Genomic DNA, 26,437 nt, shown 5'->3' on the forward strand with positions numbered 1-26,437 from the left:
GGTGGGGCAGAGGCCTGAAGCTCCAAGCGCACTCCTCGGAGCTCGGGCAGCGGCACGGCCTGGCTGTGAACGTGGGTCCGCTGGAGCAGGACGCAACAGCAGATGGTTACTTCTCGGGGAGGGCAAATTTCCGTGGGGGTGCGGGGGGCTAGGAGTGGGTGGGAGACTTTCACTGTAAAACCTTTATGCCCGACTGAGTCATGGGAGCCCGTTAAAACACAAATTTAAAAAAAAAAAAAAATATATATATATATATATATATATATATATATATATATATATATGCCAGGCACCATGGTTCATTCCTGTAGCCCCAGCACTTTAGGAGGCCAAGGGGGTAGGATCATTTCAGGCCAGGAGTTCAAGCCCAGCCTGGGCAACATAGTGAGACCCTGTCTTTACAAAAAATAAAAACTAAAATTAGCGGGCGTGGTGGTACATACCTGTAGTCCCAGCTACTCCGGAGTCTGAGGCAGAAGGATCGTTTGAGCCCAGAAGTTCGAGGCTGCAGTGAGGTATGATCACACCGCTGTACTCTACCCTGCGTGACAGAGTGAGATTTTGTCTTTAAAAAAATTAAATTAAATAGAAATTTAAATATATATACAGATATGTGTATATATAGCTTATAAACTCCAAACTTAGCCTGGCATTCAGAGCCCTCTGCAACTTGCCCTGGCTTCATTCTCACCTGCCAGTCAACACTGAACCCAAAGCCACACCCTCCTTTCCTGCCCCTGCAGCTTTGCCCTTGACTTTGCCTTTGCCACTCACTCCACATGGGATTCTCTCTCTCATTACACTCCACCTTTGAAGTTCTACCCAGCCTTCAGGGATCACTCAGAGGCCTCCTCCTCCCTGGCTCACAGTCAGAATTGATCTCTGCCTCCCCTGTACTTCTGGGGCACTTGGTTTGTACTTGGGTGAGAGCAATTGTCAGAGTGTCACCAACATGGTCTCCCACGGTCCCTGTTGGTTCATTGGCCCAGCTCCACAGCCTTGGCCCAGTGTCAGCTACTGATTCCACAGGTATTTATTAAGAACCTATTCTTTTTTTTTTTTTTTTTTTTTGAGACAGAGTCTCACTTTGTTGCTCAGGCTAGAGTGAGTGCTGTGGCATCAGCCTAGCTCACAGCAACCTCAAACTCCTGGGCTCAGGCGATCCTACTGCCTCAGCCTCCCAAGTAGCTGGGACTACAGGCATGTGCCACCATGCCCGGCTAATTTTTTGTATATATGTTTTTAGTTGTCCAATTGATTTCTTTCTATTTCTAGTAGAGACGGGGTCTTGCTCAGGCTTGTTTCAAACTCCTGACCTCGAGCAATCCGTCCGCCTTGGCCTCCCAGAGTGCTAGGATTACAGGCGTGAGCCACCGCGCCTGGCCTTAAGAACCTATTCTTTGCCAGGGCTATGCTAAGCACTGGAGATGGGGCAGGGAACCCAACCCCAAACTTCCTTCTCCCCTGGATTTTACATTTTAGTGAAGACAAAGGGAAATGGATAAACCGACACAGTGTGTAATTTGTCAGACAGTGACAAGAGCATGAAGAAAACTAAAGCAAGGGAAAAGATCTGCCCTAGAAAGTGACGGTGGTTCTCATTTGCATTAGGGGTTTAGAGGTGGCTTCTATGTGGAGGGGACATTTTAGGAGCATTTTAGGAGCAGCAAAGGAGGGTGTCATGCAATGTCTCGGACAAGAGTGTTCCTGGCTGCTGGAGAGTGAGAGGGAATAGCTACATCCCCAGTCAACTCCCAGAAAATGGACATTGAGTTAAACTGTACAGTGGAGCGGGGAGAAGATGGCCACTGGTCCAGAGTGAGTGCGAGTGGCATCTTGTGTTCTCCAGGAGTGGCAATTCTGGCTTCTGCTCAGCTCAGGTGACTGAGCTGTAACCAGTAGCACAAAGGTTGGATGCCACACCCAGTGAGCTAGACTTCTCTCGGCAGGCAGGCGGGATTTGGAGAAAGAGAACCTGATTCTGGGTTTAAGTCCTGGTTCTGGTCCCTGTTGTTACTTTAGAAGCCACTTTGTCTCCCTGACTCTCAGTTCCTACCCTATTAGTAGGATAAAAATGCTCACCTTGCGGGTGTGTTGTAGGGACCATATTAAGAGCCACCATTTCTTGAGTTTTCGCCATGAACTTGATTCTGTGTTAAGCTTTTCTACATACTTTATCTCACTTTCTTTTCCTTTTTTTTTTGAGACAGAGTCTCACTCTGTTGCCCAGGCCAGAGTGCCGTGGCGTCAGCCTAGCTCACAGCAACCTCAAACTCCTGGGCTCAAGCAGTCCTTCTGCCTCAGCCTCCCGAAACTGGGACTACAGGTATGCACCACCATGCCCAGCTAATTTTTTCTATATATTTTAGTTGGCCAATTAATTTCTTTCTATTTTTAGTAGAGACGGGGTCTCGCTCTTGCTTAGGCTGGTCTGGAACTCCTGACCTCAAGCAATCCGCCCTGCCTCGGCCTCCCATAGTGCTAGGATTACAGGCACAAGCCACCACGCCCTGCATGATTGGTAGTTCTTTTTACTTTCACTATTATTATGATTAAGGTCCTAAGAAAACACACGCCCAGCCCTGATCTCTCTGTTACTTGGCTCTCAGGCCAGTCTCTGAGCAGCCATCTCTATCTCAAGGCTAAAAAAGCAGGAAAACAGAGTTGATAAAAAGGTGGGCACTGGTGCCAGACAGCCTGGGCTTGACCCTGGCTCTGCCACCTACTAGCTCTGTGATCTTGGGCAAGTCACTCAACCTCTCTGTGTTTCAGTGACCTCTTTAGTAACATGGAGAATCTAAGGGGACCTACCTGGGAGGGCTGTTGTGAGGATACAGGAGCGAATGTATGGAAATGTTCTCAGAAAAATGCTTGTCCTGTCCTATGCGCCATAAAAATGTCAGCCACTACTGTCCTTCTAAAGGCCATGGGAAGCCACTGAAGGAGGGACAGTAAACAGAGGAGGAATCTCCAGCCCCCTGGAAGCCACCTCAAATCTGGACGTTGGCAGTTGCAGGAGGCTGCTTCTGTCCCCTGCATGGTGCTCCCAGCACCTTGCTCCCTTTGCCCTGTCTTCACAAGGAGCCACTCAGCTGCAAGCCTCTTGCCTCACTTGCCGGCACCTCCCTACCTTGCCCAATGGTGCCTTGTGGTTTTTGTCTCCATTTCCGTTGGTCGAATGACTTCGAGGTGGAAGAGCTTCTCTTGGGCAAGAGCAGCGCTTCCTCAATCACTGTTCTGTGCTGGCGGGGGCCTCTCTCTCTGTCTGGAGCCTCAGCATTGCTCAGCACCCTCTCCTTATCTCCAGCATCTTGCAAGTCACTCTCCCTCCTCTTTGGCCGAGATAACCATGTGCACTGTAGGACTCTTGAGTTTGTAAAGTGCTTTCCCACACGTTACCAGATGAGCCCCACCAAACCATTCTTGTTAGTTAGATTGGGCATGCCACATTATTGTCTCTCAATGGATGTGGAAACACTGAGGCCCAGAGTGGTCAAGTGACTAGCCTAAGATCACACAGCCATGCAGCAGAGTTGGGATACCAGTTCCAGCCCTCCTCTCTACCTAATAATAAAACACCATAACATCCACGGATGTGGCACTTATCGTGTGCCAGGTTTTTAACTACATAATCTCATTTAATTTCCCCCAGCTAATAGGTGGTGGAACTAAGGTTCCAACCCAGGTGTTTGAGTGCCAGATCCAGGGTGCATACCCTTATATCTCAGCTGCTTTGCACTGGGGGTCGGGTTGCATTTGCTCCACATTGCTCAAATCCTGTGTCGTCACTCTGACTCCATCAGCACACAGCTGGGCTGGGCCGCAAAGATGGCTTTGGACCTTGGCTTCTGCATCTTGGAATGGATTTCACGCATGGCCTGACCTCCCAGCAAGGGGTGCATTATGACCATAAAGTACTCTGCCACACAGAAATAATGTGAGGCCAAATGTTAACATGCAACCTTGAAGGGAAGAGAGTTCCAGAGACACTCCCACACCAAGTCAAACATTCCAAGTTTGGCCGTGGGTGCTGTGCTGGGTCACCCTGAGAAGAGGTCATGCTCGCTGTCACAGCATGTGTTTGGGATGAAGGAAATGGTTACTGGTTCTCACCTTCAAATCTCTGTTTCCATGGAACTGGAGACGGCAAAGTTCATTCCACTTTTATTTATTTTTATTCTTTTTATAACAGCTTTATTGAGATATAATTCACATGCCATAAACTTCACCCTTTTAAAGTGGACAATTCAGTGGCTTCAAGTATATTTACAGAGTTTTACAATCACCACAAGTTAATTCCAGAACATTTTCATCACTCCCCAAAAGAAACCTCATACCCACTAGCAGTCACTCCCCATTCCCTTCTCCCCAGCCCCTGGCAACCACTACTCTACCTTCTGTTGCTATAGAGATGCCCATTCTGCACATCATATAAATGGAATTATTCAGTATGTGGCTTTTTGTGGCTGACTTCTTTCATTTAGCATGATGTTTTCAAGGTTCACACATGTATTGGTGTGTGCCACCACTTCATTCCTTTTATTGTCAAATAACATTTTGATGTGTGAATGTGTCACACCCTGTTTATCTATTCATCAGTTCGTGGACATTTGAGTTGTTTCCACTTTTTGGCTGTTATGAATGACACAGCTATGAGCATATGTGAACATTTGTGTACAAGTTTTTTGTGGACATATGCTTTTGTCTCTCTTGGGTAGATACCGAGGAGTAGAATTTCTAGGTCATGTGGTGTTTAATATTTTGAGGAACTGCCACATTGTTTTTCAAAGTGGTTGTAGCTTTTTCCAGTCCCATCAGCAATCCACCATTTTTATTTATCCATGTGCTTTTAAAGCTTCTCAGTGGGAACTGAGACTTCTACTTGGGCCATGCAAGGCGGAATACATATGCAGTGACTGACATGTTGAAGCCATCCTGACCCCGGTAACAAGCAGACCTCAGCCCAGACCTAAGCCCATCTGCTTAGCTGTGTGTCCTTGGAAATCAGTTAACCTCTCTGAGCCAGATTCCTCTCTTGAGCCCTGAAGTGGGCTCTAATAATAGAGGCCACCGGAGAGTAATGTTTGAAAAGCTTCAAACTCCCTTGTCATTTTTGGTTTTTTCCAGTCATCCACTCTCAAAGGCCTGATTCTAAATTTGACACTCGCTGCTTAGAGGGATCCCAGCAGTGGTGAAGAACGGCACATTGGGCTGCGAAGAGATCGAGATTTAAATCCCGGCTGTCTCTCATTGTCTGTGAGGGCTTCGACCTGTAAACTTGGCCTTTCTGAGTCTTGATTATTCTTCTGTAAAGAAAGTAGGCACCACCTCACAGCATTGTTATCAAGATAAAATGGCCTTTGGTGAGTGTGCAATAAATGGTAGACACTGTTGGTAAAACACAGCAAGATCCATTCATTCCACCACTACTGAAGGACTTTGCTAAGAGCCAGTTCCTGTGACACAAACATGATCAGGACCCTTCAAGTCTGCGATGCTCAGGTTTGGGGGAGCAGACACATAAACAAACAGCTGTGCCCTAGTGTGGCGGGTGCTATAAAAGAGGTGTGTTTACAGTCTCTGTGGTTGGAGAGGAAGGGCTGTGGCAAGAAGGGTCAAGCAGAAGGAAGTGGCCATGGGAAGGGCTGCGTGGCACTAGGGCAGGTGGGAGAGGTCCCTTTTCTGCAGAGTGGATGGTGGGGCTGAGGATTCCTGGGGTGTGGGGCTCCTCTTGGCTACACCCCAGCAGCCCACATCCACAACCCAGAAATGGCCAGTCAGCCCTGAGGCTGGAAGGAGGGCAGACCATTAGGTTATAAATCCAGATCAGATAAAGGCTGGGGCACACACCCAAACCTCTGTGCATCCAAGGCCAGGTGGCCATGGTGTGCTGTGGACACTGCAAAGTGTGATTTTACAAGGGGAAAAGAAACACGTGACATAAATTGGACTGAGGAGGGAGGCAGAATGGTGCAGAGAAAAAGGCTTTGAGCTATGACTCTGCTATTTAATAGCCTGATCTCTGGCAAGTCACAACTGCTCACTCTGGCTTCAGTCTACTCATCTGCAAAAGGAGCATCAACACAGCCCTCCTCAAACAGTACACATCACGGTGAAGTCAGGTGGCATGATAATGCCACTGCAAAAGCTAACTGCCTGCGTGGAGGTTGGTTGTTATCTGATGAATGGATCAACATAATTGGTTTATTCATACCATGAAATATCATTTAGCAATAGTGAAGGATGTAAATGGATAGATGTTATGAAATGAATGAACCCTGAAAACATCATGCTAAGTCAAAGAGGCCAGACTTGAAAGACCATATGTTGTATGATTCCATTTCCATAACAGGTCCAGAATAGGCAAATCCATAGAGATAGAATGTAGATTAATGGCTGCCCAGGCCTTGGGGAGGTTGGAGGAAAATGAGAAGTGACTGCTAATGGACATGGAATTTCTTTGGGGGTGATGAAAATGTTCTGGGATCAGACAGTGATCATGATCACACAACTCTGTGAATATACTATTAATAAAAACTACTGAACTGTATACTGTAAATGAATGAAATGTATGGTATATGAATTATATCCCAATAAAACTGCTAAAATAAAACCCAGAAGCATGGTTATTAATTTATTTTCCAGGCCAGGCACGGTGGCTCACGCCTGTAATCCTAGCACTCTGGGAGGCTGAGGCAGGCCGATTGCTCGAGGTCAGGAGTTCGAAACCAGCCTGAGCAAGAGCGAGACCCCATCTCTACTATAAATAGAAAGAAATTAATTGGCCAACTAATATATATAGAAAAAATCAGCCGGGCATGGTGGCGCATGCCTGTGGTCCCAGCTACTCGGGAGGCTGAGGCAGTAAGATCACTTGAGCCCAGGAGATTGAGCTTGGCTGACACCACGGCACTCACTCTAGCCAGGGCAACAAAGCGAGACTCTGTCTCAAAAAAAAAAAAAAAAAAAGTTATTTTCCAGCACACACAAATGAGTAATCGTGCTATCTAGCACTGATGTAGTGCTTTCACATATATTCTTATTTCAATTTTTATTAGTTTATCTATTTATTTACTCTACAAACATTGACTAAGTGTCTTGCAAAGTGCTAGGTTCTAAGCAAGGTACTAGAGATACAAGCACAAAGCACCTGTCTGTCCTTAGGAAGCCGGCGGCCTCCGTGTCGGGAGGCAGGTGAGCCAGTGGCATGAGAGTGCTGTGAGCAAAGCAGGCCCTGACCGCAAAGGGAGCAATGAGGAGAACCTCTGCGCCCCTGGGAGGATGGGGCGGGGCCCTCCAGAAGGAGTTACCACACTCAGAGACTCATCAAGAGGTGGGGAGATTGGAGGGCATGGAGATCAGGGTGGGCCCTAGACAGAGAGTGTGAATCGGGCACAGGAGCCACTGTACCGGAGTCTTGGAATGATGTTTGTTGAGTGCATGCTAGAGAAAGGGGCCCTGAGTGCCAATCCAGGGAAGGAGGAGAGGTGGTCTTGGGGATGCAGGGCACAGAGCTGGTGCCCAGGGATCATGTGCTGAATGAATAACGGATGGTATGAAATACAGGTGCTCAGGCCCCAGTGCTTGAGATACTGACTTAATTAAAGTCCCGGTAGGGGGTTCTGATGTCTGGTGGGGTGGAAATTCCTCGGGACATGCGCTGAGTAAGCCCAGTGCTCTGCACGCTCTGATACGATGCAAACCACCTGGGGGGCTTGTGAACGCGCAGTTGGGATTCTGTGTGTTTGTGCTGGGTCCTGGGACTCTGCATTCCTGACAAGCTCCCAGGTGAGGCTGGTGCTGCGATGCTGATGCTGCGGGTCCCAGGACTGCGCCACCTGCCGCAGGCCCTTGCCCCTTTGAGCTCGCTGCCTTCTTGACACTTCCCACCCCAATGTGAGCTGCCCGCTGTCCTGTACGAGCTGTATCTTCTCCCCTCTGGGCTATGCACCCAGTTTTTCCTGCCTGAATGAGCTGCAACTCCCATTCACCTACACGGCCCCTGCCCCTACAGCACCCGGTGCCGGTGCCTGTGCACACTTTCTAGGTTGTCCCAGTGGTACCTGCGTGAACATCTTCAGAGCAGAGACTGCACCTTGTCTATCGCTGAATTCCAGCACCTGGCACGGGGGCTGGCAGATCATAAGCCCTCAGGGAATATTTGGGGATGAAACATGAACCTGTTACAGGAGATAAGCCAGGAAGATGTGTAATCATCATCATTGTAATAGCAAACACTGTTCGGCACTTACTCTGTGCTGGTCCTGTTGTCGGTGCTCGACATATATCAAGTCATTTAATGCTCCCTCACAACAACCCAAGTTTGTAGGGATTATCATCGTCCCCGTTTTATAAAGAAGGAAACTGAGACACAGACAGGTTCAGTAAGTGGCAGAGACTGGATTCTGACCCAGGCAGCACAAGACAGACACATGACGGAAAGGGAGAAGTGCAGTCAGAGAGACGCAAGCATGCCACAGGTCAAGCCGAGGGAGAAGTCACTTTCTAGTGGGAGCGTGGGGTTTTGGAGGATGGGTAGGAGTCCAGTGGGTAGAATTGTCAGAGAGGGTATGAAAGCAGTGGCGTGACAGTGGCCAGTTTGTAGAATGGTCAAGGTTCCGAGGACAGTGAGCTGCCGCTGCTAGGGGAATAAGTTCCTGCAGAGAACCAGGGAGAGACGGGCCTACCAGGAAGCTGAACACAATCGCACAGGGCCTGGGGCGTCTGGTTAGGAGTTTGGGCTTCGCACAGAAGGCAGCCACTGGGAAGGTTCCTGAGCAGGAGAGAGGCACGATGTGGTCTCAGCTCTTTGGGGGCCAGGGCCATGTCCACTCAGACAGTGCAATAAAGAGAGAGGTTTTGGATCTTGTGGAGCCAGACTATCCCGGGTCAAATCCCAGCCTTACCACCTATTAACTGTATGAATTTGAACAAGTTACTTAACATCCTTTGCTTCAGCTCTCTTCTCTGTAAAATGAGGAGAATAAAAATAGCCATAATGGTTGGGTTGTTTGGCTGGGTGCCGTGGCTCACTCCTATATTTCTAGCACTTTGGGAGGCTGAAGCAGGAGGATTGGTAGAGGCCAGGAGTTTGAGACCAGCCTGGGCAACATAGTGAGACTCTGTTTCTACCCAAAAAAAAAAAATATATATATATATATATATATATAAAATTTAGGCCATGGCTCACTCCTATATTTCTAGCACTTTGGGAGGCTGAAGCAGGAGGATTGGTAGAGGCCAGGAGTTTGAGACCAGCCTGGGCAACATAGTGAGACTCCATTTCTACCAAAAAAAAAAAAAATATATATATATATATATATATATATAAAATTTAGGCCATGGCTCACTCCTATATTTCTAGCACTTTGGGAGGCTGAAGCAGGAGGATTGGTAGAGGCCAGGAGTTTGAGACCAGCCTGGGCAACATAGTGAGACTCCATTTCTACCAAAAAAAAAAAAAATATATATATATATAAAATTTAGGCCATGGCTCACTCCTATATTTCTAGCACTTTGGGAGGCTGAAGCAGGAGGATTGGTAAAGGCCAGAAGTTTGAGACCAGCCTGGGCAACATAGTGAGACTCTGTTTCTACCAAAAAAAAAAAAAAAAAATATATATATATATATATATATATGTATATATATAAAATTTAGGCCAGGTGCAGTGGCTCACGCCTGTAATCCTAGCACTCTGGGAGGACAAGGTGAGCAGATAGCTCGAGGTCAGGAGTTCAAAACCAGCCAGAGCAGACAGAGACCCCATCTCTACTAAAAATAAAAAGAAATTAGCAGGACAACTAAAAATATATAGAAAAAATTAGCTGGGGATTGTGGCACATGCCTATAGTCCTAGCTACTCGGGAGGCTGAGGCAGGAGGATCACTTGAGCCCAGGAGTTTGAGGTTGCTATGAGCTAGGCTGACGCCACAGCACTCTAGCCTGGGCAACAGAGTGAGACTCTGTCTCAAAAACAACAACAACAACAACAAAAAAAACCTGGGCTTCAGGAAGATTAATCCCAGAATGCAAGAGGCAGTCCGGGAGGGCCCTCTTGGGAAACCAAGGTCCAGGGTCTGGAGCACGGGGAGACAGGCAAGTACCAGAGCAGGACAGGAGAAGGCTGGGGAGCAGAGGATGCTGGGTAAGATGGTGGGGAGGAGGGAAGAGCCCCAGGAGCCAGGGGGGAGGGAAGAAAGGGAGTCCTCTCCTGTGGTCTGGTTGACAGAGAGGCTGGAAATGTGAGCAGAGCAGGAAGCCAGGTGTGCAGACAGGTTTGGCAAGATCTGGGATGGTGGGAGCCCAGTGTTACACACTGTGCTGGATGTGAGGATGCAGTTAACAATAGGGAAGCTGGCCAAGAATCTTGAAGTTGGGTAATAGGACTATAGGTGACTTAGATGTTTTTCTTTATACTTTTAAAGATATCTTCTAACTTTAAAAATGAGCGTGTGTTACTTCGTATCTATATTTTAATTTGTAGCATACCTTTTCATATTTAAATTTGATTTATTTAAATAGTACATTTACATGAGTCTAAATTTAAGAGATATAAAAGTGGTTTTTTTTCATTCAAAACTCTCTCTGCCACCCCTATTTCCCAGCTACATGGTTTTTCTAAGAACAACCAATGTTACTCATTGCTTGTACATCCTTCCAAAGATAGTCTATGTCCAGTCTAGGATATATTGTGTCAGCCTAAAAAAATTATATGGACTTAAAAAAAAAAAAAGACTGGGCAGTGTGTTAGGTGGTCCCGTGGATCTGTCGCTTGCTCCAACAGTGTTGGACAGAACAGGGGACTCCCTTTCTTAAAAAAATTTTTTATCAAAATAAATTTAAGTAGAAAGCCTTAAACTAATTTTTTTCCTAAAAATTTTTTTAAAATAAAACTGAATAAATAAATATAAATAAATTTAAAAAAAGACTGAAGGGCACAGGAAACAAAATAAAAAAGTGGATTGCCTGAAAATTAAAAACTTTTTTCTTTTTCTTTTGTTTTTTTTTTTCTTTAGTCCTCAAAAGTCAAAGACAAAGAAAATTAAAAACTTTTTGCATCAAAAAACACTACCAACAGAATAAAAAGGCAGCCCACAGAATAGGATATGTTTGCAACTCATATATTTGATAAGGGGTCAATATCCAGAATACATAGTGAACTCCTATGACTCAACAACAAAACCCCCAAACAACTCAGTTCACAAATGGGCAAAAAGCTTGACTAGACATTTTTCCAAAGAAGATATACAAGTGGTCGATAATAGATGAAAAGCTGCTCAACATCAGTAATCCTTAGGGAAATGCAAATCAAAACCAGGAGACACCACCTGGCACTCATTAGGATGGTAACTATTAGAAAAGCCAGAAAATAACAAGAGCTGGTGAAGATGTGGAGAAATGGGAACCCACACACATGTTTGGTAGGAATGTAAAATGGCCCAGCTGCTGTGGAAAAGTGTGGCTGTTCCTCAAAAAATTAAAAATAGGCTGGGTGTGGTGGCTCATGCCTATAATCCTGGCACTCTGGGAGGCTGAGGCAGGAGGATCGCTTGAGCCCAGGAGTTTGAGGTTGCTGTGAGCTAGGCTGACACCACAGCACTCTAGTCCAGGCAATAGAGTGAAACTCTGTCTTAAAAAAAAAAAAGAGAAGCCGGGCGCGGTGGCTCACGCCTGTAATCCTAGCTCTCTGGGAGGCTGAGACGGGCAGATTGCTCAAGGTCAGGAGTTTGAAACCAGCCTGAGCAAGAGCGAGACCTCGTCTCTACTATAAATAGAAAGAAATTAATTGGCCAACTAATATATATAGAAAAAATTAGCTGGGCATGGTGGCACATGCCTGTAGTCCCAGCTACTCGGGAGGCTGAGGCAGGAGGATTACTTGACCCCAGGAGTTTGAGGTTGCTGTGAGCTAGGCTGACGCCACGGCACTCACTCTAGCCTGGGCAACAAGTGAGACTCTGTCTCCAAAAAAAAAAAAGAACAAATAATGAAAAAAAAAAAGAGAAAAGTAGAATTACCACCTGATGCAGCAATTCCACTCTGGGTGTATGCCCCAAAGCACTGAGCACAAGGAGTTGAACAGGTATTTGTATAGCCATGTTCATAGCAACCCAAGCGTCCACTGACAGAGGAACGGAAAAGCAAATGTGGCATGTCCATTCAATGGAACATTATTCAGGTTTAAAAAGAAGGAAATTCATCTGAGGTACCCAGAGTGGTTAAAATCATAGCAACAGAAAGTAGCGTGGTGGTTGCCAAGGGCTGGCAGGGACTGGGGGATGGGCAGTTGTTTAATGAATGCATATACAGTTTCTGTTTTGCAGGATGAAGAGTTTTGGAAATGAATAACGATGGTGGTGATGGTTACACAATATGAATGTACTTAATGCCACTGAAATGTACAGTTAAAAATGGTTGAGATGGTAAATTTGTTAGGTGTATTTTGCCACATTTTTTAAAAATTGAAAAAAAAAAGACTGAGGAACAGGAAGAGGCTGGGGTTGGAGATAGGGATTTGAAAGTCACCCACATGGATGTAATTGTTGACAGTGGGGGAGGGCAGCTACTCAAGAGGCTGAAGCAGGAGCTTGAGCCCAGGAGTTCGAGGCTGCAGTGAGCTAAGACTGCTCCCTGCACTCCAGCCTGGGTGACTGAGTGAGACTCTGTCTCTAAAAAACATTAAAAAATAAAAAGTGGGGGAGTGGATTAGAAGCCCAAGAAAGAGGGCATGGATTAAGAAGGGAGGAGAAGAGAGCTGAGAATTGTGGGCACTAGAGTGTAGTGGTGAGTGTAGTGAGTGTAGTGGGCTGTGAAGTTCCACACACCTGGTCTGAACTCTGGCTCCACCACTTAGTAGATGTGTGAACATGGCAAGTCACTTAACTTATCTGAGCCTCAGTTTCCTCATCTGTAAAATGGGTATAATATTTGTATCTAACCTCACAGTATTATAGTGAGGATTATATGAGATAATTCTTAAAGTACTTAGTACAGTGCTTTTCACACGGTAAAACATTCCATAAATGTGAGCCTCTGGTAGAGGTAATACTAAAAATATTTAACAACAGATATAACCCAGGTACCACCCAATGGGAAGGAGCTGATGCAGCCAAAGTTGTTCATTGCAGTTGAATGTGCACCCTGGACACAAGGCTGAGAAGTAACCAGCAGAGAACAAGGAAGGTGACTGGTCCTCTGCAGGGTTTCTAGAAGTGTATGGGGGTAGTCGGGGGTGGGGCAGTGTTGATTAGTTTCAGATGCTCTTAGGAAGCCTAGACCTGAGTGAGGCATTCGCCTTGCTGTCCTTGGAGGGAACAGTTTTGGGGAGAGGTAGGGGCAGAAATGAGGTATCTGAGAACCTGAATGAAGGTGGTTCTCCAGGAAATCTGGAGATTCGAGGAAAAGGAGAGCAGATCAGAGCTGTGGCTGCAGTGTCAGAAAGCACTGGTTTGTTTCTGGCCAGGCATGGTGGCTCATCGACCGTAATCAAGCTGGACTTCTAGCATAGATCTAAATAGATGAACTCGCAGATATACTGTTGAGTGAAAGAGTTTAGACTCTGTACGATTCTGTTTGCAAAATCAATCTCTAGTGACAGAAGTCAGAAGGCAGGCTCTCTTTGGAGGTAGTGACTGGGAGGTGGCCCAAAGGAGCCTTCTGGAATGCTTGAATGTTCTGTATCTTGATCTGTATGTTCTGTATCTTGGTTGGTGGTTACACTGGGTCTACACATATGTAAAATTCATTGATTTGTATGCTTAAGATTTGTGTACTCTAATGACTGTAAATTATACTTCAATAATAAAAGGAAATTGATAAAATAAAATTGGAGCAAAATGTAAACAACTGGTGAAGATTGCTAAAGAATATATGGGAGTCCTTTGCACTACTTTTGCCATTTCTTCTAAGTTTGTAATTACATAAAATTAAAAGTTAGAAATAACATAAAGAGGCCGGACGAGGTGGCTCACACCTGTAATCCTAGTACTCTGGGAGGCCGAGGTGGGAGGATCGTTTGAGCTCAGGAGTTTGAGACCAGCCTGAGCAAGAGTGAGACCCCGTCTGTACCAAAAATAGAAAGAAGTTAATTGGAAAGCTAAAAATATATAGAAAAAATTAGCTGGGCATGGTGGCACATGCCTGTAGTCCTAGCTACTTGGGAGGCTGAGGCAGGAGGATTGCTTGAGCCCAGGAGTTTGAGGTTGCTGTGAGTTAGGCTGATGCCATGGCACTCTAGACCGTGCTACAGAGTGAAACTCTGTCTCAAAAACAAAAACGAAAAAGCAACAAAACATAAAGAAAGAAATAAAATTCAGATCATACTGTACATGTGGTTTTGTAGTCTTGCTAATTATTTGTTTCTTCCACATCCTGGCAGCTCCTCTGCCTACAAACATGTATATATATATATATATATATATATATATATATATTTTTTTTTTTTTTTTTTTTTTGAGACAGGGTCTTGCTCTGTTGTCCAGGCCAGAGGGTAGTGGTGTAATCATAGCTCACTGCAATCTTGAACTCCTGGACTCAAGGGATCCTCTTTCCCCAGCCTCCCATGTAGCTGGGATTACAGGTATGTACCATCATGCCTGTCTACTGTTTTTTAAAATTTTTTTGTAGGGACAAAGTCTTGCTATGTTGCTTAAGCTGGTCTTGAACTCCTGACTTCAAGTGATCCCCTCGCCTAGGCCTCCCAAAGTGCTAGGATTACAAGTGTGAGCCACTGCACCTATCCCCAGTTATTTTTTAGGATAAATTCTCAGAATTAATAGATTTACCTTCCTACTTGTATCTAGAAACCTGTCCAATATTGGGAGTTTTTATTCTTTTTTATTTTTATTAATTTTTTCATAATTATTGGCCATTTATATTTCTTCTTTTAAAATCACTCGGTCCTGTTTTTGCCCATTTTTATTTTGGAGTATTTGGGTTTTTTCTTATCAACTGTGAAGAGATCTTTATATATTGTTGTTAGTAATTCTTTGTCACAGAGTTGCAAACCCTTTTTCCTAACTTTCTTTTGCCTTTTTTTCTGAAGTCCACTTGGAAGAATAGTCACGATAGCAGGGGCATTCCAAGAGGAAAGTATTGAGGGACAAATTTGCCCTCATCCATATAAAATGTATCACAAAGCTACCACTATTAAAGCCTCTCCATTTTCATTGGAGAAAATAGTGTTTGGACAAGTGGCTATTCCAAAAATTATGTTATATTTCTTCCTCACTCCAAAGCCAAAATAAATTCCAGGTGGATTAAAAGATAAATGTAAAATATTTTTTAAAATGAAAAAAATTTATCCTCTTGTAGTGGACAGTATCCAAAAAAAAAAGGGAGGGGATGCAATTCGCAACAAGTATCTGAAAAAATGTATGCGAGTTAAAGACGTGGAGGTAAAGACAGGCTGGGAAGGGCATTCCAGGCAGAGGGAACCGCCAGAGCAAAGGTATAGAGGCTGAAAGACAGCTGCGTGTGTTCTCCAAAAGACAGAGCCAAGAATCGAACTCAGGACGCACCACGGAATTCAGACCCGCGTCCATACCCGCCCCCGCAGGCCACCACAATGATGTAAAACAGCACTTTTCCCTTATATGGTACTTAGTGTCTGTTCTTCTGGTAGGATACAGAAAACACAGCTCGCGGGGCGGGGTGTCAGAGCCCGGGACCTTCCCAGTCTGCTCCCGCCGGGCCTCGCCCCGGCTCAGGCAACGCACCAAAACCTGGCCCCGGAGCCTCAGCGCCCTGACCGGCCGCCCTCCGATTGGACTCACCCCGTGTCAATCTTTGCCCTAGAACCTGGCTGTCCGTTGGACCCGCCCTAGGGGGCGGGGCTCCCGCCTAGGAAGCGCGGGGGAAGGTGCAGCGGCTGGCTGCGGTGGGGGCGGATGGGTACGGCTCCGCCCACACCCTTCTTACAGGCCAAGACGGCTGCCCATCAAGACCAGGCGAGGGCTGGAGTGGGTGAGGCAGGGCGGGGGCGGGGTCCCTGCAGGCCCCGCCCCCAGGCCGGCGTCCGGCTCGGAATGGGCCAGTACCGCGAGGGCGGGGCGGGAAGGCGGCGAGGAGCCGAGTTGGGTGCGGTGAGGCGCGCAGATCACCGCGGTTCCTGGGCAGGGCACGGAAGGCTGAGCGAGGCTGACCTGCTGCAGCTCCCGCCTCGCGCGCTCGCCCCACCCCGCCGCGCCCGAGCGCTCGAGAAAGTCCTTTCGGGAGAAGCAGCGCCTGTTCCCCGGGCACATCCAGGTTCAGGTGAGCGAGCCCCGCCGGCGGGTCCCGCCCCGGGCGGGCGGCGACGAGACGCGCGGCGTCGGGCCGGGCGGGCGGACGCGTGGTTCTCGGCCTCGGCGCGGCCGGCGACCTGCGCAGGCGGGCGCGAGCGCGGCGGGCCCGGGCGCCGCATCTCCCGGGGCCGGGACCCCTGCGCGGGAGCCCGAGCGAGCCCCGGTCCCGCCCCTCCCCCGCCGGCGCGGTCCGCGGACGGGGCGCGGGAGCCGACCTCCCCTCCGCCGGGACGGGCACCCCGCCCTCGCCTCGCCGGGCCGAGTTGGGCAAACTTTTAACCCTTTCCGGGGAGCCGCCGGCCCGGGGCCCGGCCGAGCGGGGGGTGAGGTGGGGGCTCGGGCAGCCGCTTCTTTGGAAGTTTCCAGGCGTTTGGGACGCGGAGGTAACGGGCGGGCGAGGACCGCTGGGCAGCTGTCAGGGCGCCCTGAGTCAGCCGGACGGTCTGCCGCAGACCTTGCACCGCCGGTTCCGTCCTGCCGCCACTTCCTCGTTCGCCCCGCTGCCGCTTCGGCCGCGGAGGGCCCCGGAGGACGGGTGGGTGCGTGGGGAAGGGGCCGGGCGGGGACGGTCCGTGGGGCCGGAAAGACCGCCCCCCGCCCCGCTCCAGCCCCACCGCCGGCCGGTGCTGGGGAGGAAGTCCGGAATGCCGGGCGGCCCGGGCGTGCACCTGATTCCGCCGCGCCCGGGGCCGCCCCGCCCGGGCGGGGCGCGGGGGAGCTGGCCCGCCGCTAGGACCAGGCCTGGGCTGTTGCATCTTAACTGTTTGAGCCAGGTCCGGGGTTTTCTACACTTGCCCACTTCCCTGTTCAGGGGTCCTCACCCCAGTCCTGTCCTGGGGCCACGCCCAGGGCGGGACCCCGGCCCCCCATCCCTCCAGGGCAGTGCTGCTGTTCTGAACTGAGACGGAGTACCTTCCAGGACTGGCTCGCTGGCTGTCCTGAAGAGGGGGCAGGGTGAGAGCCAGGGCTGCTGCCTCGGCCCCACCCAGCCCCCACCCAGCCGGTGTGGGGAGAAGGTTCCTAGGGAAGTTCCAGGTTTTGGAGGCAGGCAGCTCTCGCCACCAGCAATTGAGAGGCCCAACCGCTTCTCGGTTCACTGCCCCTTCTTCTAGGTTTAACAGGATTTCAAAGTAACTGTTGAGTAACTGTTGAAGGGGAAGAGAACCGTAGCTCCTTCTCCATACAGTGCAACACTGTGGCCATTTCTGACTCCACCGTGTGGGCCCCACCTAATAACCTCACCTGAGGGTTTAGTATTCCCTCTTTGGTGAGGAGGGAGGCTGCCCGAAGGCCTGTTTGGACAATCATTTAATTAATATTAGTTAGTTCATATACAAGGCAGCTCTGGATGGGGGAAGGGCTCACAGATGTGTAATTGAGCAAATATTTAACTGGGTTCTCTGTGCCAGGGACTCTGCCAGGTGGTGGTGGGGTGTGAGATTGAGTAAGACCTGGCCCCTGCCCATGGGCACTGAGGGGAGAGCTGAGACAAATCTGTAGATGACTCTTACTGTGAGGCAGGGATGACAGGGACCCCAGAAAGGCACTGTGAGTCATGGGGGTTGGGAGAGGGGAGCCCCAGCCTCTGCTCTTGGGGAGTTTACAGTCCTCAAGGGGAAATAGTGGCAGAGTGACTGCAATACAAAGGCAGCCTGTGATGTGTGTCCCAAGCATGCCATAGACAAAGGACTTGAGGAATTTCAAGGCAGAGAGGGGCCACTTCTGTCCAGGGCAAGGGGGAAGCTGCCATGAGGAAGGAGCATGTTACAGGTTTGGCAAACTGAGGCAAGCATGTGGTGTTGGAAAGTGAGGAGTCATTTAGTGGATAATTGGGGGGTAATTAAAAATGTTAAGAGATTTCTCAGTGTAATTTGAGATCCAGTGTGCTCCTAGATGACTGTGGGGTGACACCAAAGAGCTTCACTCTCAGCAAGTCCTGGCGGCGCAGGTGGGCAGATCCAGGTGCTGGTAGAGCCGGTGTTGGCAGCCCAGCCTAGAGCCGTCTCCAGCCCTCGGGAGAAGGGCAGCCTGAGAGGCGCATTTTGTGGGACCGTTTGTCTGAAGGGCCCTGTGGGTAGAGGGTAGAAGAAGAGAGAGAGAGGGTTGGGGCCCTGGCTTTCTTGTTTTTATTCTTAAACGTTTTAACCTAAGAGGTTGGAGATGGGACAACTTCTCTCTTGTGGATGAAGAATGCATGTTAATCACAGCCTGCCTCTTGCCTACTCTTGCTCCAGAAAAAACAAAACAAGGATCTGTTAGCTCTTTAAAGAAGGAAAGCACACTCAAAAAATGCACCATTGTTGTGTAGCCTGGTAGGGTATTGCTAGAAACCAGGCAGGCTGTGCTTTCTTCACTTCCTCTTCTAGCTAATCCTTCCATAAAGTACTTAAGACAGCCCTTACCAGCTTGACATCTTTATTTCAAAAGGAGAGGAGGGGTGGGCTGTTGTTTTCCTCTAAGCCTGGCCCTACCCTTCTCTTGGAGGGAGAGAAAGAGAAACCCAAAGCAAAGAAAAAAAAAAAATCCATGCCTTGACAGCTTCCTCCCAAGCATCGTGTTCCAGAAATATTTAGAATAACAAAATCTGTGTGTCGTCTTAATTAAACAAATGTCCTAATTTACTGAGCATAAAACAGCATCTCTGCCCGCTGGGGCAGGAAGTGCATTTTCCCTTTGTGCAGCCCCAGAGAGTCACTGCCTCTCAGCCTTAACCCTTGGTGCACTGAGCCCCTGAGCACGAGTCCTCTGGTGTCAACAGAATGGAGTCCTGGCTGCTCTCTGCTCCCGTAGCTTACAGAATCCCATTCTTAGGGCTGGGAAGAGTTGGGATCATGGGAGGAACATGAGCTTTAGAGATAGGCAGAGTTCAAATCCTGACCTTGTCACTTAACTAGCTTTGTCACCTTAGGCAAGTCATGTAACCATCCTCCCTGAGCCTCAATTTCCTCATCTGTGATGTGGAAGCATGCTACCTACCCTGCAAGGTTAGATGTGAGAACTAAATGAAATAGGCATATATGGTGGCTACATACATTTAAAAAAAATATATATATATATAAAAATATATAAATATATATATATATAAAAATATATAATCAGTCTTAACTCTCTGGGTTATCAGGTCAGGAATCCAGGGGTGCAGGTGGGGGGGTAGATTATTTTCTGGGCTCCTAGCTCAGTGTTCTTTCTACCTCTAAAAAGGTTGCATGTACTGTTTGTGCACTGTGAACCACAAGTGGTAAAGACACAAGTGGTTACGAGGCCCATCTGCTGATGCTTTTGGATGCACTTGGTGATGTGGAGCTGAGTGACCTCTTCCCAGGGCCCGGGCCTGGCTGGAAGGCGTGCAGACTGAATGTGGTTTTAGTTCTAAAACACGATTTCCCATGGGAGATAGTCAAGAGGTGATAGGGGAAAGAGTACTGAACTTGTGCAATAGGAGACCTGGTTTCTAGCTCTGGCTCTGGTCAAGGGTAGGTTTGATTTTGCTAGAAAGAGCTATACAGTGCTACAGTGACATAGTACCAGTTTATGTGCCCACCAGTTATGCACAGGAGTGCCTGGTAAACTGAAAAATTCAGTAATTTAAATTTCTCCAAAATGCCCCTACTCCTTAGTCACTCTTGTACCTTATTGATGGGAGTGTATATTGTACAGCTTTCTTTTTAGAAGGTAGTTTGGCAATGTCTGTCAAAGCATATTCCTTCTGACTGCATTTTAGAAATTTATCCCACAGATAAACTCAAATGTGCAAAAAGTAAGTGTCTGAGAATATTCTTTGTAGCATTGTCATAGACAATGACAAGAAACAAGCTGTCCATTAAAAAGGTCAAATAAATTATAGTATAGCTGTTCAGTGGAAATCCTTGTAGCCCTTTAAAAAATGAGGCCAATCTATATGCACTGATTGGGCATGCTTTCCAAGATATGTGGTAATTGGGGAAAAAAACTGGATGCAAAGTAGTGTAAAAACGTGTAAGAGGTAAAACGTGGTATGTCACCTCTGCTTCTCTGTGCCTGCAATATTTCTGGAAAGACACTAAGACTGTGGTAATAGTGGTTGTCTCATAAGGGCCCAGGTGGCAGGAGTTGGGGGTGAGTGTTATTTTTCACTAAATACCCTTTTATATATATTGTCCTTAAATGGTCAGAAATTTATATCTTATTTTTCTTAACTATCAAAATAAGGGGCCGGGTGGCTGGTCTTATAGGTCTCAACTTTAAAGTGCATTTGTTCAGATTCCAGATTTCATATTGAATGCCTGCTGTGTGCAGGGAAGGAGAGAAGGGTCTTACACACAGACTGACTTGCCCTTTGTGATTGGAACTCTCCGGGTCCTGTCTTCTCCTTCTTGTCACATTATCACTAGAGCAACCCCTTAGACAGATGTCTCCTCTGACCTCCTTCCTCATGTTCTGGGAGATGTAGATGATTGCCTTTGCTTTGCTGTGTGAGAGGAGGAAGCCCACGTGTGCAGAGTATTTCGGGATACCCATTTGCCAGATTCCCCACAGCTCGCCTGGCTCCAGACCCTAAGCTGTCCTGTCCTGGGGAGCCTGCCCCAGCCAGAATGCTAACCCAGACCTTCTTACTCCGGGCCCTCATCACAGACTAGTCCCCAGTTGTCCCCCAGACATCTGGCTTGTGGTTTTTATATATTAACAACAATACAGAAGCCCAAATTCTTGAGAAAATATGATCAGAGGGGCATTTTGAATTGGGGAGCCCTGATCCCTTGTCAAGGAAGACCCCTTGGCCTTGGCTGGCTCTTCAGTGGGCTCTTTTCCCCAGCAAATTCTCAGGGGCCGGGCGCGGTGGCTCACGCCTGTAATCCTAGCACTCTGGGAGGCCGAGGCGGGTGGATTGCTCGAGGTCAGGAGTTTGAGACCAGCCTGAGCGAGAGTGAGACCTCGTCCCTACTATAAATAGAAAAGAAATTAATTGGCCAACTAATATATACAGAAAAAATCAGCTGGGCATGGTGGCACATGCCTGTAGTCCCAGCTACTCGAGAGGCTGAGGCAGGAGGATCGCTTGAGCCTAGGAGTTTGAGGTTGCTGTGAGCCAGGCTGACGCCACAGCACTCACTCTAGCCTGGGCAATAGAGTGCGACTCTGTCTTAAAAAAAAAAAAATACCCTATCAGGGTCCTGAGTGGGCTGGAGTCCCTGCAAAGCAGCCTCGGGGACTCCTCGGGGAATGACCTGAGTCACACCTTGAGTCCACACAGTGAGCCTGGCTCTAAAATAGGGCTGCCAGCACATGGTGGGGGGGTGTATCTGCACCCCGCCTCCCCACCCCTCGTGCTTAGATGGCACCAAATACTTGGGAGGCACAGGGGAGCTGCCCACTTGGGTCTGATGCGTGTCTCTTTAAAAAGTAACGGAGGCAGGCTTCTCCTGGAATTACTCAGGTCCCCATTCTGACCATGAGTTTCTCAAGCCTGAGATGATTCAGTGCCTGGGCAGGCGGAGAGAAGGCCCTTAGCTTGCCCTTGGCGGGGGTCCAGGCCAGTCGGGGTACCATCAGCAGCTGTCTGCATCTCTAGCCCAGGAACCTCCTGCTGTGGCTGGAGGGACCCTTGTGGGACCTTCTGGAAGGGTGTGGCTTCCTGCCTGTGCAGGTTGGGCTGAGGCCTGTGGAGAGGGTGAGGGTAGCTGATCTCCCCCTCCCTCCAGGCACTCCCTCTGTGCCTTTCAGAAGACCTCAAGGTCCCGTGGCACTTGCCAGAGGAAAGAGGGGGCATCTCAGGGAGGCATTTCTTGCTCCCTGGGCCAGCATGATGTCTCTCCATACAGTTTTTAATGTCATGAGGAAGCTATAAGCTAATCTCTTTGTTTTAGAAGTTGTCACTGACCTAAAGGACATTTACATTTTGTGAACTTAAGCCTTAGGTTTTCTTTTTTTCTTTTATTTGAACTGTAATTCTAAATGGTGCCCTGCTTAAAAGAAAAATCAACAACAATGATTAAAAACCTCCCCACTGAATTTACTTAGAATTATAGAATGTCTGAGCTGGAAGGGATCTCGGAGATAATTGAAAATATATGTATTTTTTTTCCATTAGTGAAAGAGTGATTTGCTCAAGCTCATTCTGTGAGTCAGGAGAAAACCTTGGCTACTGGTTTCACTGCACCCCAGGCCCTTTCTCTTCGAATCAGGAGGCCTCATTTAAAAGTGTTTTTTAAATGGTTACCATCTCTTTCTTCACCTTTATGTGCTGTTTAGCCAAGCAACACACATTTAGCTCCTTTAATCTTTCCTCAGGAGTCTATTTTTCTATTCCCTTAATCTTTTTCTTTTGTAGGGGGACATTAGGGTTAAGGAATGGGGTGGGAAGTATTTGCGCTTCTCTGAACTCCTTCCAGTTGCATAGGACCACTTGGGCTGAAAGTTCACAGGGCTCAAAAAAAATATTTCACATGGGGTGGTGCCAGGCAGCAGGTGGGCCATTTGGAGAGCTGCACTGGCTCTCCACTGTCCTTTAGCTGGTCCTGATGTCTGCTAACTTCAGGTCATCTAATGTCTTAGGTAATCAATTTGTTGTATTTTCAATACATCACCTGTGGCAGAAGGAACAAAACAAGGTTTTGACATCAGTCAGAGCTGGGTTCAGACTACGGCCTTTTCTCCTGCTGCTGGCCTTGGTTTCCCCGTCTGCAACGTGGAGATGCCTGCTTTCTTAGGGTAGTAAAAGTATGTGAAATGGTGCGGTTGTCCTCTTCCTGCCCTTCCTCTTCTTCATATTATCATCAACCTCATCTGTCCTCAGGTGGTAGGAAATATATGTGTAAGTTTTAAAGATTTTATATTTATCCAAGAAGCCTGTCCCTTGACAGCAAGGTACAATGACTAAGGTGACTGAGGAACCTGCTGGAACATGCTTGGCATTGATGCTGTGAGGTTTCTGGGGCTTGCAACTTTTGCATCCCCTTTTTAAAAAGCAGTAGAGGTACCTTTATTTAGAGTTGTCTGTGTTCAAAAGCCGCTGCATTTCCTGTGTTTTACATTAAGTCACTGGGCTGGAGAAGGCAGCTTCCTGTCTGATAAACATAAAGAACAAGGCATTTGGAACAGTTGGGTGACTTAATCTAACTGGGCCGGAATAGGGGAGAAGATTTTAGAACTCAGTGGACTGCAAGGACACGGTGGTCAGAGGCAGGGTCTTTTTTCCTCTCTCTCCCCAGGCAGTGGCCTGGTGGCTGTCACCGGTGGTCAGGGCCTCTGGTCTTTGGTGCAAGAGTGGAGTTCAAGTCTAAGCTTTTGAATGCCAGTCAGGGATCGCTCCATTTTATAAAGCACTGATGGTGGGTACTTGTCTGGGAATCTTTAGAGTGAGAAAAGTGGTGGTAGGGAGGCACTTTAAAGTTTTTAGGCTGGTGTGGTGGCTCATGCCTGTAATCCTAGCACTCTGGGAGGCCGGGGTGGGCGGATCGTTTGAGCTCAGGAGTTTGAGACCAACCTGAGCAAGAGCGAGATCCTGTCTCTACTATAAAGAGAAAGAAATTAGCCAAACAACTAAAAATATAGAAAAAATTAGCCAGGCATGGTGGCACATGCCTGTAGTCCCAGCTACTCAGGAGGCTGAGGCAGGAGGATTGCTTGAGCCCAGGAATCTGAGGTTGCTGTGAGCTAGGCTGACGCCACAGCACTCTAGCCCGGGCAACAGAGTGAGACTCTGTCTCGATCAATCAATCAAGTTTTTATATACTTTTTTCATATCTAAGAGCAACTATTGGGTATAAGGGAATTTGCCTCCCAATTTCTTTGCCAAGTCAATCAGCAGAGACTCCTTAGGTTCCTGCTCCGTGGCCGACACCGTGTGGTGCTTAGTGGGGCCTCAGTGGCCATGGAAGGCTGAGAGCCTGTCCCTGTCACCAGGGAGCCTTACCCTGTGATAGAGAGTTGGGAGGCTGAGAGGGAGACTGGCATGAGGCAGGCCCATGCTACCCTGAGTGACTGCAGACTGCCGAGCACCTCGAGGTAGGTTCCTGGAGGCTCTGATGGCCTGAGTCGAGGCGGCAGCAGACGTGCAGGTGGGCAAGGAAGGAAGGAAGAGCCGCCGCCTGCAATCAGGATGTCTGGGTGGAGTCCCAGCTCTACTACTGCTACTAATAGGTAAATTTTATTGAGCACTTGTATGTACCAGGCATTGTGCTAGTGTTTTTACATGGATCATGTCATTTGATTCTTCCCTTGTTTCCACAAGGTAGGAAATTATCCCCATTTTGCAGATGAAGATACCATGCAGGGGTTCAAACTCGGGTGCTCTGACTCCAGACCCAGGTGTGGCCTTGTAGACGCCCTTCACTCCTGGGTGTGCATGTCCTCACTTGGCAGTGAGGGGTTGCACTGGGCCCTGAGGCCTCCTCTCTCGCCAGTGGCTGAGAGTTCACCCAACGAGCAGAGCACTGGGCCTCAGAGTGGGCTTCACACCCCACACCGCTGTTGGCTACTCATAGCTCAGTCGCCATTTTGATCATGTTGCCTTGACTCCTGGCTTCACCTTTAACCCCAACCGGCCATTTTTCAGATGAGTGTGGTCGGTCCTAAGGAAGGGCAGGTGACAAGACCTTGGCTACTGGTGTGAATCCAGCCCTGGGAATGACTTGCCTGCTGTGCCTGCCTGTCGCTGGCTAGACCCTGAGCAGCGCCCACAGGGGACCCAGCTAGCAGAGGGCCTAGCTCTCCACTAGTGGGCTTTTCTGGACATTAGCCCACTTGGAGCTGTTGCATTCCTTCCTTCCTTCCTTCCTTCATCTGTCTTCCCATCAAATCCTTAGTCATTTTTCAACGGTGACTTTTGAGAACTTACTCTGTGAGTAAGGTCCTGGGCTGGGTGCTAGAGATATGGGGGTGAAGGAAACGTGGGCCCTTGTTTCCAGGAGCTGATGGTCCCATCAGATACAGATTCTGGAGCCCAGAGGAGGCAGCCTCTGAGCTGATTGCAGCGTAGTGACATGGCGTGGCGAGTCCAGGGAGCAGGGCTGGGACCTTGTTCGGTTGCTCAGACTCCGGCGGAGCTTTGTTTGGGGGTGATTCAGGTTGGCCAAGGCCCTATGAGTCACCTGGGGCTGGGAAAAGGTTTCTTCTCCTTAGGAGCTCCCTCGCATAGGCCAAGGTGGCCCATTAAAGCTTGTGTCCTTGCCATTTCCTAGGAAATGTGGGAGTGCAGGATTCCATTCCCAGGTCGTTAACCTCTGGAGGGTGCTGGGAATTCTGCCTGGGCCCTCTGGTTGTGTGGTCAGCACATTGTTCCCAGCCAAAGGAGTTGGGATGAGACTTTTAATGGGGCATTGAGAGAGACATAATTGTTCCTGGAATCCATTTCCTTTTTAAAGTAAAAAAATAAGGCGTGGTGGTGTTTATAGCATAAACATTTATAACAACAAAGCTGGCAAAAAGCAAATTTGTCCCTCACCCCATCCACTGTTTGAATTTTTCTGGGTTTCCTGTCTAAATACACACATATTTTACAAAGTTATAAGCAGAACACATACTGTCATGTATTTTGACTTATTCTCCTAATACTATAAAATGAAGTTTTTGTGTTGCAATAGCCTCCACAATTAATATTTTAATAGCCATGTTATGGTCCACTTAGGGGAAGAACCATTGTTTACATTGCCAGAAAATTCCATGGGTTTTATTGACTCTTTTGGAAATTCATTCAGTAAATATATCCTGAACATCTATTGTTTTTTTTCTTTTTCTTTTGTTTTTATTTTTAGAGACAGGGTGTCAGTCTGTTGCCCAGGCTGGTCTCAAATTCCTGGGCTCAAGCAATCTTCCTAGCTTGGCCTCCCAAAGAGCCTGGTACAGGCTTGGGCCGCCACTCCCAGCTGAACATCTATTCTAGATCTAGGCCAGAAATGGCCAAGTGGTCAGGATGCAGGAGAATGAGGTGTCCCAGGCCCTGCCCTTGAGGGGCTCACAGTCTAGACCCAGGAACATGGTCACTTCCCTCTGCTGTGGCTGTCACAGGGCCAAGGAGATGATGGCAGTCCCCATGCCCCATTCCAGTTGGTAGAAAACAGGTAAATCCATTTTCTCATTAGTGGTGAGAAAGCTTAGAACATGGAGCTGGGGGATCTTTCTGGACTCTTTGGAAAAAGCTCTTCAATCTACTCCCCCCCCCCAATATGTATGGCAG

At 48.1% G+C, this 26,437-nt stretch overlaps 1 protein-coding gene across 1 annotated transcript in view; it reads left to right on the top strand.

Annotated features, from left to right (window-relative positions):
* The first annotated feature begins 16,042 nt into the window (after positions 1 to 16,042).
* The window catches only part of MYH9 (myosin heavy chain 9), a 92,422-nt gene continuing 82,027 nt past the window's right edge, over positions 16,043 to 26,437 (top strand). The window contains exon 1 of the mRNA XM_012787035.2: positions 16,043 to 16,252. The gene's annotated coding sequence lies outside the window, so the exon portion shown is untranslated. The remainder of the gene's footprint in view (positions 16,253 to 26,437) is intronic.

The sequence above is a fragment of the Microcebus murinus genome, chromosome 10 (assembly GCF_040939455.1).
Source record: "Microcebus murinus isolate Inina chromosome 10, M.murinus_Inina_mat1.0, whole genome shotgun sequence".
NCBI lineage: Eukaryota > Metazoa > Chordata > Mammalia > Primates > Cheirogaleidae > Microcebus > Microcebus murinus.